At 41.3% G+C, this 11,827-nt stretch overlaps 1 long non-coding RNA gene across 1 annotated transcript in view; it reads right to left on the minus strand.

The window, feature by feature from the left end:
* The window catches only part of LOC109306354, a 26,460-nt gene extending 17,580 nt beyond the window's left edge, over nucleotides 1-8,880 (minus strand). Inside the window, exons 1-2 of the long non-coding RNA XR_002099958.1 lie at nucleotides 8,868-8,880; nucleotides 7,932-7,942 (exon numbers count right to left, since the gene is read on the minus strand). This is a non-coding gene — a long non-coding RNA (uncharacterized LOC109306354). The remainder of the gene's footprint in view (nucleotides 1-7,931; nucleotides 7,943-8,867) is intronic.
* Nucleotides 8,881-11,827: the final 2,947 nt, after the last annotated feature.

The raw sequence follows: 11,827 nt of genomic DNA on the forward strand, positions 1-11,827 counted from the left end.
GGCGGCTAGGATCTGGAACCAACTTCCAAGGGAAGTGGTGCTGGCTCCTACCCTGGGGGTCTTTAAGAAGAGGCTTGATGCCTACCTGGCTGGAGTCATTTGAGCCCAGTTTTTCTCCTGCCCAGGCAGGGGGTCAGACTTGAAGATCTACAAGGTCCCTCCCGACCCTACTTCTATGATTCTATGACAACTACATCATTGCAATTTGCAATATTGCAAACTATACTACATCGAGATGTAGTATAGTTTGCAATGGTGCAAAGTCATTAAACCTCCCAAAAGTCTTGCACATATACATTGTGATGCTGTTGAGCCACACAAAGTGACATTTTCATCAAGTGTACATATTCGTGACATCACATGTACAAGTGCCCCAGAGAGATTAGAGACATGTATTGAAACTTAGACGTTTCCCTTGTATGTAAATAAAAACATAAGCAAAAATTATTTAATGGCTTTTTGTTTCTTTTGATTCCATTCTGTCTTTTACAATAAAGTTTCTAGTTAATCATATCATTTTAACATAATTTTGTAAATGGAAAGATATTTTGGATGATAATATATAGATTTAAAATTATGCATGATTACACTGTAATGATGGTTACTGCTGTAATTCTTTCCAGAAAGTAATATTGACTTTTGTCAGCTTGCTAGTATTTTGGAATACATTATTTGAGAGCTAAGTGAATAGTGAAGAACAGTACTGAATATTAACAGATACTATTTAATGTAAATCAATCAGCAGATGCTGAATATTTGTAAAGATTTCTGTCATTCTAGTAAATTGTTTCAGTATTATACTTAACAAAATAAAGTAAAATATAAATATAGCCCTCGCATTACTTTGCCCCTGAGGTGAAGAAGAAAAGAAATGAGTCAAACAATAGTCATATGGCTTACTACATTTTGGAAGACTGTTAAAGACCCTGGTGAAGGGCACAGTATAAGAATCTGACTTGAATCCCCGTAAAATAGTGAGGTGATCTAATAGTCAAGGGAACTACATTATGTCTTCTACCTCTCAACAACAAATAAAAAAAGGAACAAAAATGAACAGAGTGTCATTCCCTTTTTGTCAGAACCAAATCCAGGATAGATGATTTCCTAATTGGTTCCTTCACTTTCTTAAGATGAAGTTGTCCTTATGTTAAACAATTGCTGTAGGTTTTGGAGCAAATCCAATCCCCCATTAGATGAGTAAGTAACACTTATGCATCAACATAGCCCAGAGGAAGGCATGTCATTCCATGTCAGTAGCAAAAAAGGAGGAAAATGAGGATGATATTTCCATTCTTTTAGCCAAGCAACCTAGTGGTTAGGACACTTGCTCAGACAATGGGAGACCTAGGTTTTAGTTCCTCCCTCCCCTTTAACAAAGAGGCTTTGAACCAACATCTTCCACTTCCAAGTAAAGTCCACTAACCCACAGATCATAGAATACAAAGTGAGCACCCTCCCCATCCTGTTGAAGCTGCCTGACTTGGAAACCTAAAGGGGCAGATATGTCAGGCTGGAAAGAGCATGGCTTAGTGAGGTGTGCATTAGACAGGGTCTTGGATTCTGGCCTCTGATTCTTCTCCCAGTGGTGTTTCTACAGCTTACATTTAATGGTTGTTGGATAAAATGGATCGACAGAAGTAGATTCTGCCCTTTTAGGCCTAAAACTCATATATCTAGGGCCCCTACATTTTCAGGTCAGTTCCCACCCCACTGAGACATGCTCCTTATCTTTCCCACCCATGATCCTTCTATCTTTCCAGAGCAAGATACACCTCTCAGTGGGGATATTCCAAATCTAGGACTATCCCATCAAGTTTCTGCAAAACGTGTGAAATCAGAATTCCCTTTACAGACTATGACCTTCAGTTTACCCTGCTTCCCTTCCCCACCCCCCATTCCTTGCATTAATATATATACATATAGGCATCAGAAATCTTATGTAGATTGCTCTACTCTTTCTCGTTGTGTTTCTTTTTATCCCTGTTATGGTTCCTCATCCTTTCTCATCTTCCACTGGTTCTTATCCCTTGATCTTTACTGCATATTGGTAATGGGTTTTTGTCATAATCCCACATTTAGACCTACTTTAAAAACCTCCCTTTCCAGACAGTGTCCAAAGATGCTGTTCCCAATTCCTCTGATGGATCTCATCCCCGCAAGGTAGTACTCTGTAACAGAACATCCACTCATTGCACAAGAACCTAAAGTTCTCTCAGCAACATCTTCATAGCTACATGTTTACTACTACTACAATACAATCATCCCTGCCTGCTCCTTTTTTCACCTTAGAAGGGAAAAATCCATGTAGAATCCCAGTCTCTAGGACTGTGTAACAGCACCCTTCCATGTGAAGCACTCTCAGCATTAGCAGCTCTGCTAAAAGCCCCAAAATGCTTGCTAACTGCTTTCTGTGTTAGATATATACTGGTACACTTCCCTGGCCATGAGGAGCCCAAGACAGACGAGACAATTGAGAGCCAAAAGCTGAGAGTGGAGAGACCAAGAGCTGAGACAGAGCCTGAGGGATGGAGAGCTGAGAGGGAGAGAGCTGGCGGGTCAGCACAGCAAAGATGAGGACCCTGCCTGGAGTGCCCTTCCCTTCAGAATCAGTCAAAGAGTGTGACTGCATCAGAGACTGTACATATGGTTAGAGTAAACTGGTGGTCCAAGAAAAGACCACCTGGGGTTTGTTTGCAAGTGCTAGTGTGTCTGTTGATTGACTCCTGCCAGGAAGGAACTTCCTGGGGGAGGAATAGAGATGATAATCAGAGGCTGTCAGCATGTAAATGGACTGTGAGTGAGCTAGCTAACCATGAACCCACTACATACACAAAGTCTTCTTTCTCCTGGAGAAAACAAATGCTACACATAACAAAGAAAGTCCATTCCCATATGGAGAAGAGGTAACAGAAGGGCTGGGAAGCCCTCTTGGCTAAACAGGGAAATCACGGTCCTCTTAAGAAAGAAGAAAGAGGCTTATAAACAATGGAAGCTTGGGGCAGGCCCCAAGGAGGACTATTCCATGGCAGCCTGCATTTGCAGGGAACAGATAAGACAGCCTAAAGTGGCAACCAAACTTTGATTAGCAACCAGAATCAAGGACAACAAGAAGTCCTTCTTTAGGTATATTGGGAACAGAAGGAAAACTAATGGGAGTGTGGGGCCATTGCTCAAACAACTCAGGAGAGCTGGTTGCTGGCACCCAGCAGAAAGCTGAATTCCTGAATGACTACTTCACCTCAGTCTTTCACCGGACCAAGGGGAGAACCATACTAGGTAGAGTAGAGGCTAAGCAGGGTAGGAATAATTGCCTTCCTACTGTTGCCATAGAATTGGTGTATGACCAGTTAATAAAATTAGATGTATACAAGTCAGCAGGACCAGATGATCTTCATCTGAGAGTGCTGAAGGAGCTGGCCAAAGTCATTGTTGAACCCCTGGCAAAACTCTTCCACAATTCGTGGCACTCTGGAAAAGTCCCTGAGGACTGGAAAAGGGCCAATGTTTTGCCCTAGAAATCTTCAAGAGACTAGACAGTCACTCTGCTGGGGTCACCTGACCCCCATTTAACTTTCCTGCTTGGTGCAGGAGGCTGGACCCAATGATCTTCCAAGGTCCCTTCTGGCCTTACAATCTATGAATCTATGCATTTTGCAACAGCTGGCCACTATCCATTACTGCCTCCTTGTCTCCTCACAGATTCTATTATTTACTCCTCCATACCTGCTAAGGAGGCAAACGTAACTAAATAAACAAGCCTTCTGGCTCCTTCCTGAGGCAAATATTCTCTATTTGCTTCTCCTCTCTTCACTGCTCCAAAATGATTCATCCAAGGTGCACCTAAAGAAACTTTGTTATAACTTTTTCTTCCTCTTGAATGCTTGAATTCCTGGTTTGAGCAGAATAGAATTAGAGGGCATGTTTACACATTCATTTATGCACCTTAGATACTGTACATTCAGTTTAGTACTTGCTTAATAAAATACTAAGTAAATGCCCAGTAACTAGGGTTACTGCACAATAGCACTGGGACATGATTATTTAGTGATGCATACTGCATATTAGTTTAATAACACTGCACAGTGGGCTATTAGTGTGGTTTTTAACTGCCACACTTCTGCACAGTGTTATTAGGCTAATAAACGGTAAGCGTCTCATGAAGATGCACCCAAAACAGGTTACCATAGCCAGTTTTTGTAAAGACTTGAAATTATATCAAGGTTCTCCTTAGCTGCTGTACTTTCTTCTGCTATGACTTGGCCAAGATCTTCCAAAGGTAAATGGTGATTTGAGCTACTTCCATTTATGGTTTACCAACCTATTGGTGTCACTGGGCATAACCCTAGGTAACTCAGAGGGATGGAAGACCACGAGTGCCGATGAAGCCCCTCTGCTCTAGGCCCAGGTGAGCCAGGCCCCCCCCCCCGAACCTTTGTAACCCTTTCTTTAAACTTTTGTAACCTCCTGTAATACTGGAAAACAGGATGAGTAGCAAGCAAGCTGAAACTCCCTAAAAACTGTTATCTGTGGAATGCAAGGGCACCGCTCAGAGAGAGAGGGGAGGAGGGAAAGGGTGGGGGCAGCTAGTGGAAAACTACTGTAGAAATGACCAGGGTATAAATATACACTGTTGCAGGGCTAGGGGCGCGGGATTTGAGACCATACAGTCTCCCTGCGCCTTTTACTTGAGCTCAAATAAACTCTGTCTACTTCTCCCCCCCAGTGTGTTTATTGGCGCGATGCACACCGGGCAACGAACCCAGTTGTTGCCTCCCTCGGGCACCTTGTGCCGGCAACAAACCTAAGAAAGCCAAAATCTCTGGTGACGTTTCAGCCACATCATTTAGTTCCACAAATATAGTCATTTTACAGAAGGTAAGCATGTAAGTAACTGAATTCCATAGATCGTGTTTGGATGCATGCCTTGTGCAAGATCTGCTTCAGTTTTGTATGAGACCGTACCTTAAAGCATCTCCTCCAGTGACTAAAGGAACTACAAGCATTTTTGGAAGCACTTGCTTTGCATAGGTCTGTGTTACTTAGGTTCAACACTACTAATAAATAATAAACATTGTATCAGAGTACAGCAAGTACTCATGAAAATTATGTTGTTCATTATAGCAAACCTCATCTGAGACACAACTGCAGTACAGCAGGTTTGGGGTGGGGGTGGAACAAAAATCCTAGTTTCTTTGAAACCAAAATGTATTGAAGAAACACAGCAGTTTTGAGGAAGGTTCCAAGTCAACTGGGGAACAATTCACCCAAAATAGCCTGATAACACTCAGCTGGGATATGGAAGGCCCATGTTCAAATTTGCTTAACCATAAGACTCACTAGAGGTAGAACTCTCTCCTATGTCTTTTTCCTGGAAAAAAATGGAAGATCTTAGTTTCATTCTCTAGCATCATGAAACAAATTGTGAAGCTACGATATTTTTCACAAAATGGAAATGTAGGATTCCAACCAGTTCTAATCTTGATTACACTTAAATCCAAGTTAACTTGACAATCACCTTGCTGGGGTTGTTTGACCCCAGTACACTTTCCTACCATGGCGGGGGGGTCGGACTTGATGATCTGCTCAGGTCCCTTCCGACCCTACCAACTATGAAACTATGAAACTCTTGCTTTAAGTAGAGATCTGCAGCATCAGGAATTCAACACAAGAAGTTTTTTAAAAATCTCATTGCTAGTGCAGAACTTTTTTTATGCTGTCATAAAGCCAAGAGAAGTCAATTAGGTCTAGTACTTTATTAATGATCCTCACAAATCACATTTATGGCAAGTCTCATATCTTGTGCTATGCTAGAATATGCCATTTGGAAAGACTAGTTTTGATACCCTTGTATTATGGCATTGCAGCTACTGCTGGGGTAATTAATTTTTACTTGTACTCTGGTGAAACCAAGCAAAACTTTCTAAGACATTTGGCCAATTACAGACTCTTTAGGGCAATGAAGCCTTTTCAGTAAGCTTGGCTTTATATTACTAGTATGATCAAAGCTTTAATGAAATTGCTGTATGGCAGAAACTACTGAACTATTAAGAAAAAGCTACAAAAATAAATGAGTGCATAGCTGTGAATTTCCAGAAAGAAATCTCTTCTAGTTTCCTTTGATTTCCTATTAATTTCCTCCACCTACTATCCCCACTGTACCTCGTTTTAAAAAATGTTATGAGAGTATGTTTCTTTTTCGGTAAATTATCAAGGCTCAGTATGTGATCTTTATAACAGAGCTTCGCATCTCCCTGTATCTTATTATTTTTCCATAGAAAAGGTGTTATTTCATCCTCACAAGGCAAGCTTGGAATAACTAGAGTTCTTTTATGGATGAATATATATATATAAAAGAAATAGGAATCAGGAGGGATGCATGCTGTTTTGCAGCTCTGCACTACACATCCGCCCTTTTATACAAAGGTTGGGGAATTGTAAAAAAAGGCAATGAAGTTTAAGGAGAACAATGAAAATATACAGTTTAGAAAGAAACTACACTTTCAGCCTGATGTTCATCCTGCTGTTGCTATGTGTATACACTTATTGTAGCATGAGATTATGTTCAGTTCAGGTTCACACAGTAAGCTGCTGAGCTTTGCAGTCTCAGGAAACAGGAACACAAGACTAGAAGGGTCTGTCTCAGTCATCAAATCCAGTCCCTGCTATCTCAGGTAGCTATGTCACATAATCCCGTTCAAGAACAGATGGAGTTCTACCTTAATAATGAATAAATACTGTTACCAAGTTACACTGAGGCCAGCATTTTTAAATGTGGTTGAAGTTAAGCACCTAAATCCATATTCAAGTATTAAAATAGCCTGGTTTTCACAGTGTTGAGATCTTGTAACCCCTACTGAGATAAATGTTCCCGGAGTGACAACAAGCAATCACAAGGCATATGAAAAAGCAAAAATACTTTAGCTGTACTTGATGCCTAGGCCCTCAGTTTGGCAGTGTAGCAACAAACTCAAATACCACCAATGTACTACACCTCCCTTTCAAAGCCAAAACAGTAGCTCTGCTGGTGAGATTCTTTGACACATGCACACCATGGACCAGATCCTCAGCTGGACTAAGCCAGACACATGAAAGACAGGTGAAAGCTATTAACAGGTCTATAAACAGGGGAGGCTACAGCCACTTTGTACATGTCTGACAGGCTGGGATGCTGAAAAGTTCAGGCAGAAAAGGAGAAATACCAATAGGTCTTTTTAATCAGCTTTAACTAGACCCTCCATGCACCATGCCAAGCTAACTTAGCTTTTGCAGAGTCTAAAGTAATGATAGTCATACAACAACTCCCAATCACAAATGGCTTTTCATCTTATCACCTGCAGCTCTTCACAGAACATATTATCAAAGGCTTTGACTTTTTCTTTTACTGCATGAAAATTAGATATGACTTTTTTGCAATCATAAATAAAGAAACTCATGCACTGGCTCCATCAATCATAGTACCCGGACTGCAGCCTTTTCTTTTGAATAAGAATATATTACTTTATAGGACACTGTGGTTCTCTGGTAAATAGCAACTGCTCATGTGGCTCCTGAGCCAAACAGGACTGACATGGAACTTAAGAAACTGTCCACATTACAAGAGCTTCTGCTATTATGGTTACATTAGTAGAGCTGCCTACTGGGGAGACAGTGGCCATATCTACATGAGATGCTGACTGCACAGTAGCTCATTACTACTGCATAGTAGCATCACATGGCATGAAGCATGATGCAACACTACTGTGAAGTAGTAACAAGCTACTGTGAAGTCAACATCACCAAGAAGCTGTTCAGGGGTGCTACTGCACAGTAACATCAACTTCTGCACAGCCATTTAGTACTTGTGTATGCAAGTACTAAATGACTGCACAGTAGCAACTGAGCAGTCAGCATCTCATGTAGATACAGCCAGTATATGCCAAAGTAAGTTAAACTGAGAAAAGCTCTCTTCTGTCAGCACAACTGCATTTATATAGAAGGGTGGTAGTGGCACATGAAGGTATATAATTTTTTTGCATATCCCATCTAGTGTAGTTGTTCTAGTAAAACAATGTAGTGTGGATAAGGCTTAAGACTAGATACACTAGGCAGACAATTTCTTGTGCTTTATACTTGTATTTTCTCCCTACTTATAATAAACCTTGCTTTCATTTAGTTCACTTAAGTCTTAGACTCTTGATTAGGAAGTTCAAGAAGCCTGTTTCAGAGGGAAGACCAAGCTTCGTTCCCCAAAACAGTGAAAGGAGGGCTTCAGAGCTAACTGTAAATCAAAGAACCATAGAAAATAGGTGTGGAAGAAATATGTTTCTGAACACACAAGTCTTAAGGTGCCATGGTGCCCTGCCTTTTGCCTGTCCTGCTCTTATGAACCTCCAGTGCTGGAAATTCCACAATCTCCTAAAGTAATCTAAGACAGCATTCAACTATCTTTACAGTTAGGGGGCTTGTTTCCTAAAAAAATCTAAATTTAAATCTAAATCTTGCTTGTTATAATTTAAGATCATGTCTTAATTTATAACGTTGCTCTTTAAAGTAACCTTTTACATTTTTGAAGAACATGATGACCACACTCAGTCTTCCCTAAACTAAACAAATCCAGTTCTTTTGATCTTTTTTCATAGTTCATGTTTTCTAGACCTATGGTCCATGGATTAAGACAGTGGATCAAGATACTTTCTCCTAAACATATGTATTCTGCAAACCTGGGAAACTGATGAATGCCTGGGAAATAACTTATCTGAATACAGATAAGAACCATGTGCAGAGATTATAATTACAGAAGTAGGAATAAGATTAGCCCTAATTATATATCATAATGATTAAAATACCTCTACCTAAAAGGCAGCATTATTTATTGAATGTCATTGTACAGCAGGAACTAGGAATCCTGGCATCTGGGGCTGACCATCACTGTGGGTGCTTACAGACATGCAGTTCCTCGCTGTAACTCATGGCACTTCACAGAAAGCATCATGAATTACAGCAACCCCCCTTACCCAACAGATATTCAGTGTTGGCTTGTGGGGAGTGGAGAATCAAGCTCCACTGGAGCCAATCCAGAAGGAGCTGCATGTCTGCAGCCTCTCTCAGTTAGCCCTCCCCACCCCCAGCCTCCCACCCCCCCCAGAGGAATGGAGGAACACATGCACACTGAGGGATTGGGTTTGCATTCAGAACTACTAAGAAAAGATGTGTGGAGATCTAATTGAACTACTGATAGAGACTTGGATTGCCTTGTGAATGGCTTAGCTGAGGCTCAACAAAAGGAAAGTGACATAGATGCCAAACACCCCCAGAGAGGACCATTACATGCGACCCAAAGGGAAGGGGGCAGCACCCAAGTGACGAGTGCTGATGGACATCCAGGATGTGGTAAGGTAGGGTACAGGGGAAGTGTAGCACCACAAAGAGATCCATCCAATAGGCCTGGAGTTATCGCCCCAGTGGGACCAGCTTTCTGAGTAGAATAAGATCAAAGTCATGGCAGGTGAGAATAAAAGAAGAACAAAACAAAAAAAAAAAGGGAAAATATAACATTAGCAGTGGCTGGGCGATCACAGTGTTCCCTCCCAACCTGGCATCACCCACTAGGATGATGCCAGGTGAAAGAGAGCCCTGGCCTTATAGCACCTAATCCCAACACACATGTAGACAGTGACCAGGACTGACTGAGGTACGATGGTGCTACAGTGTGGGGGCTGCCTGCTGGTTCTCCTGACACTGTAGCACGCTCATGCCCCATCCAGCTCCTCCACAGCACATTAAGCAAGGGGAGAGCTGCTCCAGGCTGGCAGACTGACCACCCAGATCTCCTGCCAGCCAGGGCTGTGCTGCTCCAGCTCAACATGCTCTAGTCCTGGGCATATGTGTAAACACTGCACCTGGGAGCAATAAACTCTGGCACGACTGTGCTGGAGTTTACTGTGTTGCACTAAATACTACATGTAGATGCACCCTGTGAGAGATACAAGTTGTCCACCCTGGCAAAAGGCTGTGAGAACCCTGGATTAAGACAGGTGGTTAAGTGAAAAATAGCTGTCGATACCATCAGTATGGGAGACCCAACTGTCCTTACCAGTGAAGGGATTATTCAGCCTCCGGCATATGTCTTCATTTATCATCATACTTGAATGCTTACTAAATGGCTCAGGCCAGGGCTAATGCAGAATACAACACATTTGACCAGATGCATGGTTTTTCTGTAATAAACTACCAATCCATAAAATGCAACCTTCTCCAGGCAGTTATCTAGATCAGGAGAGAGCAAAATACAGCCTGTAGGGCAGATGCAGCCCACCAGGCCATTCTATCCAGCCCGCGGGGCCCCTAAAAAATTTAGAACATTAATATTTATCTGCTGCCTGTCATGTGGCCCTCGATGGCTTGCCAAAACTCAGTATACGGTCCTCCCCCTGAAATAATTGCCCACCCCTGGTCCAGATAGTGAACTTTCCAGTACCTTTGTGGTATTAAAGGCTTCATTGCTGCCAACCTAGACCAACAGCATAGATAACAAAGTTAATTATTCTGCAATTAACTGTTGCCCCAAGGCTATTATGTTCAACTGGAAAAAAGAACTAATCAAGTTTGTTCATTTTCTTGCTTAGTCCAGTATGTCTAACACACAAACATGAAAAGTTCACATTGGAGAGAAAAAAAGTATGCTCTATTTGTTTTATGATTTTAAATTTCTTCTCCAAGCATTTTGACTTTCACTGCCAATTTTAAAGAGAGATTGTCTGTTTTCCCTATAATAAACATATTTCTTGATTTACATTATTGACATTACTTTACAGTTTAAAGTGAATCATTTTTTTAAAAAGATACTTGCCCTAACTTATGCCTTGTATTTATTTTTCTCCATTCCTTCAGCTTAGATGATGAAAACCAATAATGTCAATTTGACTTGCACCTGTAGTCAGTTTCAGACTTAGTGCTGCAATTTTGGAGAGAAATGTGTGTTTCACCTGTTGTAACACAAATAAAAAAAGGATTTTAAAAACATCTGGACTTTCAAATGTACTTCATCATCTTCTTTGACATGACTTGCTTGTTGGTATACACAAGCATTACTATGTTCTTTGTACTTGATTCTTTTCTCAAATCAGTTGTACACCTTTGTAAATTGTCTGCAGTATTCATTTCAATTCACACTGGTGCAGGGGAAATCAGAATCTGCTTTACACTGATGTAAGTCAAGAGCAACTTCACTGAAGTAGATAAAGTTCAATGTTGTAAAAGCAGTGAGTGGGGAAAATCGGGACACAGAAGACAGGTGGATGGTAAATTATGGCTGCTTAGTACTTAACAGGGATCTAAATTGAGCTCCCAGAGCTTACTGAAGAGCTGGAAAATAGCTAAGGAGTACACAAAGGCTATCCTTTTGCTACCTTGCTTGTCCCATGGTAGAATAGATATGAGAGGTTTTCTTAGAGAAATAGTTCATGAGTTGCATTTCCCAGCAAAACTGGAGGGGCTGGTAGCTCAAGAGCTGACATATTCAGAGCAGCAAGGCTTGATGTAGGAGTCCCAGGACTTGGCTTTGCCACTCTCTGGTTATTGGATCTTGGTCAAGTATCTTATCCCTGCCACTCTGTTCTCTCTAATGGGGACTCTGATATTTACTATTTTAAACCACTGTACAAAATACATTCATAGATTTTAAAGTATGAACAAATGACAAGTCAAATCCACTTGGTTTACAAGCTTTAGTTTTGCTCTTGAGTTACAGATCCAAAACCAGATGACATCTGAAGCATAGAGCACAGCACAGCACAATCCTAGGGGATGTATGTATCTGGGGGTATGTATCCTGGGGGATATATATATC

The sequence above is a fragment of the Crocodylus porosus genome, unplaced genomic scaffold, assembly GCF_001723895.1.
Source record: "Crocodylus porosus isolate Cpor-Errol unplaced genomic scaffold, CroPor_comp1, whole genome shotgun sequence".
NCBI classification, from domain to species: Eukaryota; Metazoa; Chordata; order Crocodylia; family Crocodylidae; genus Crocodylus; species Crocodylus porosus.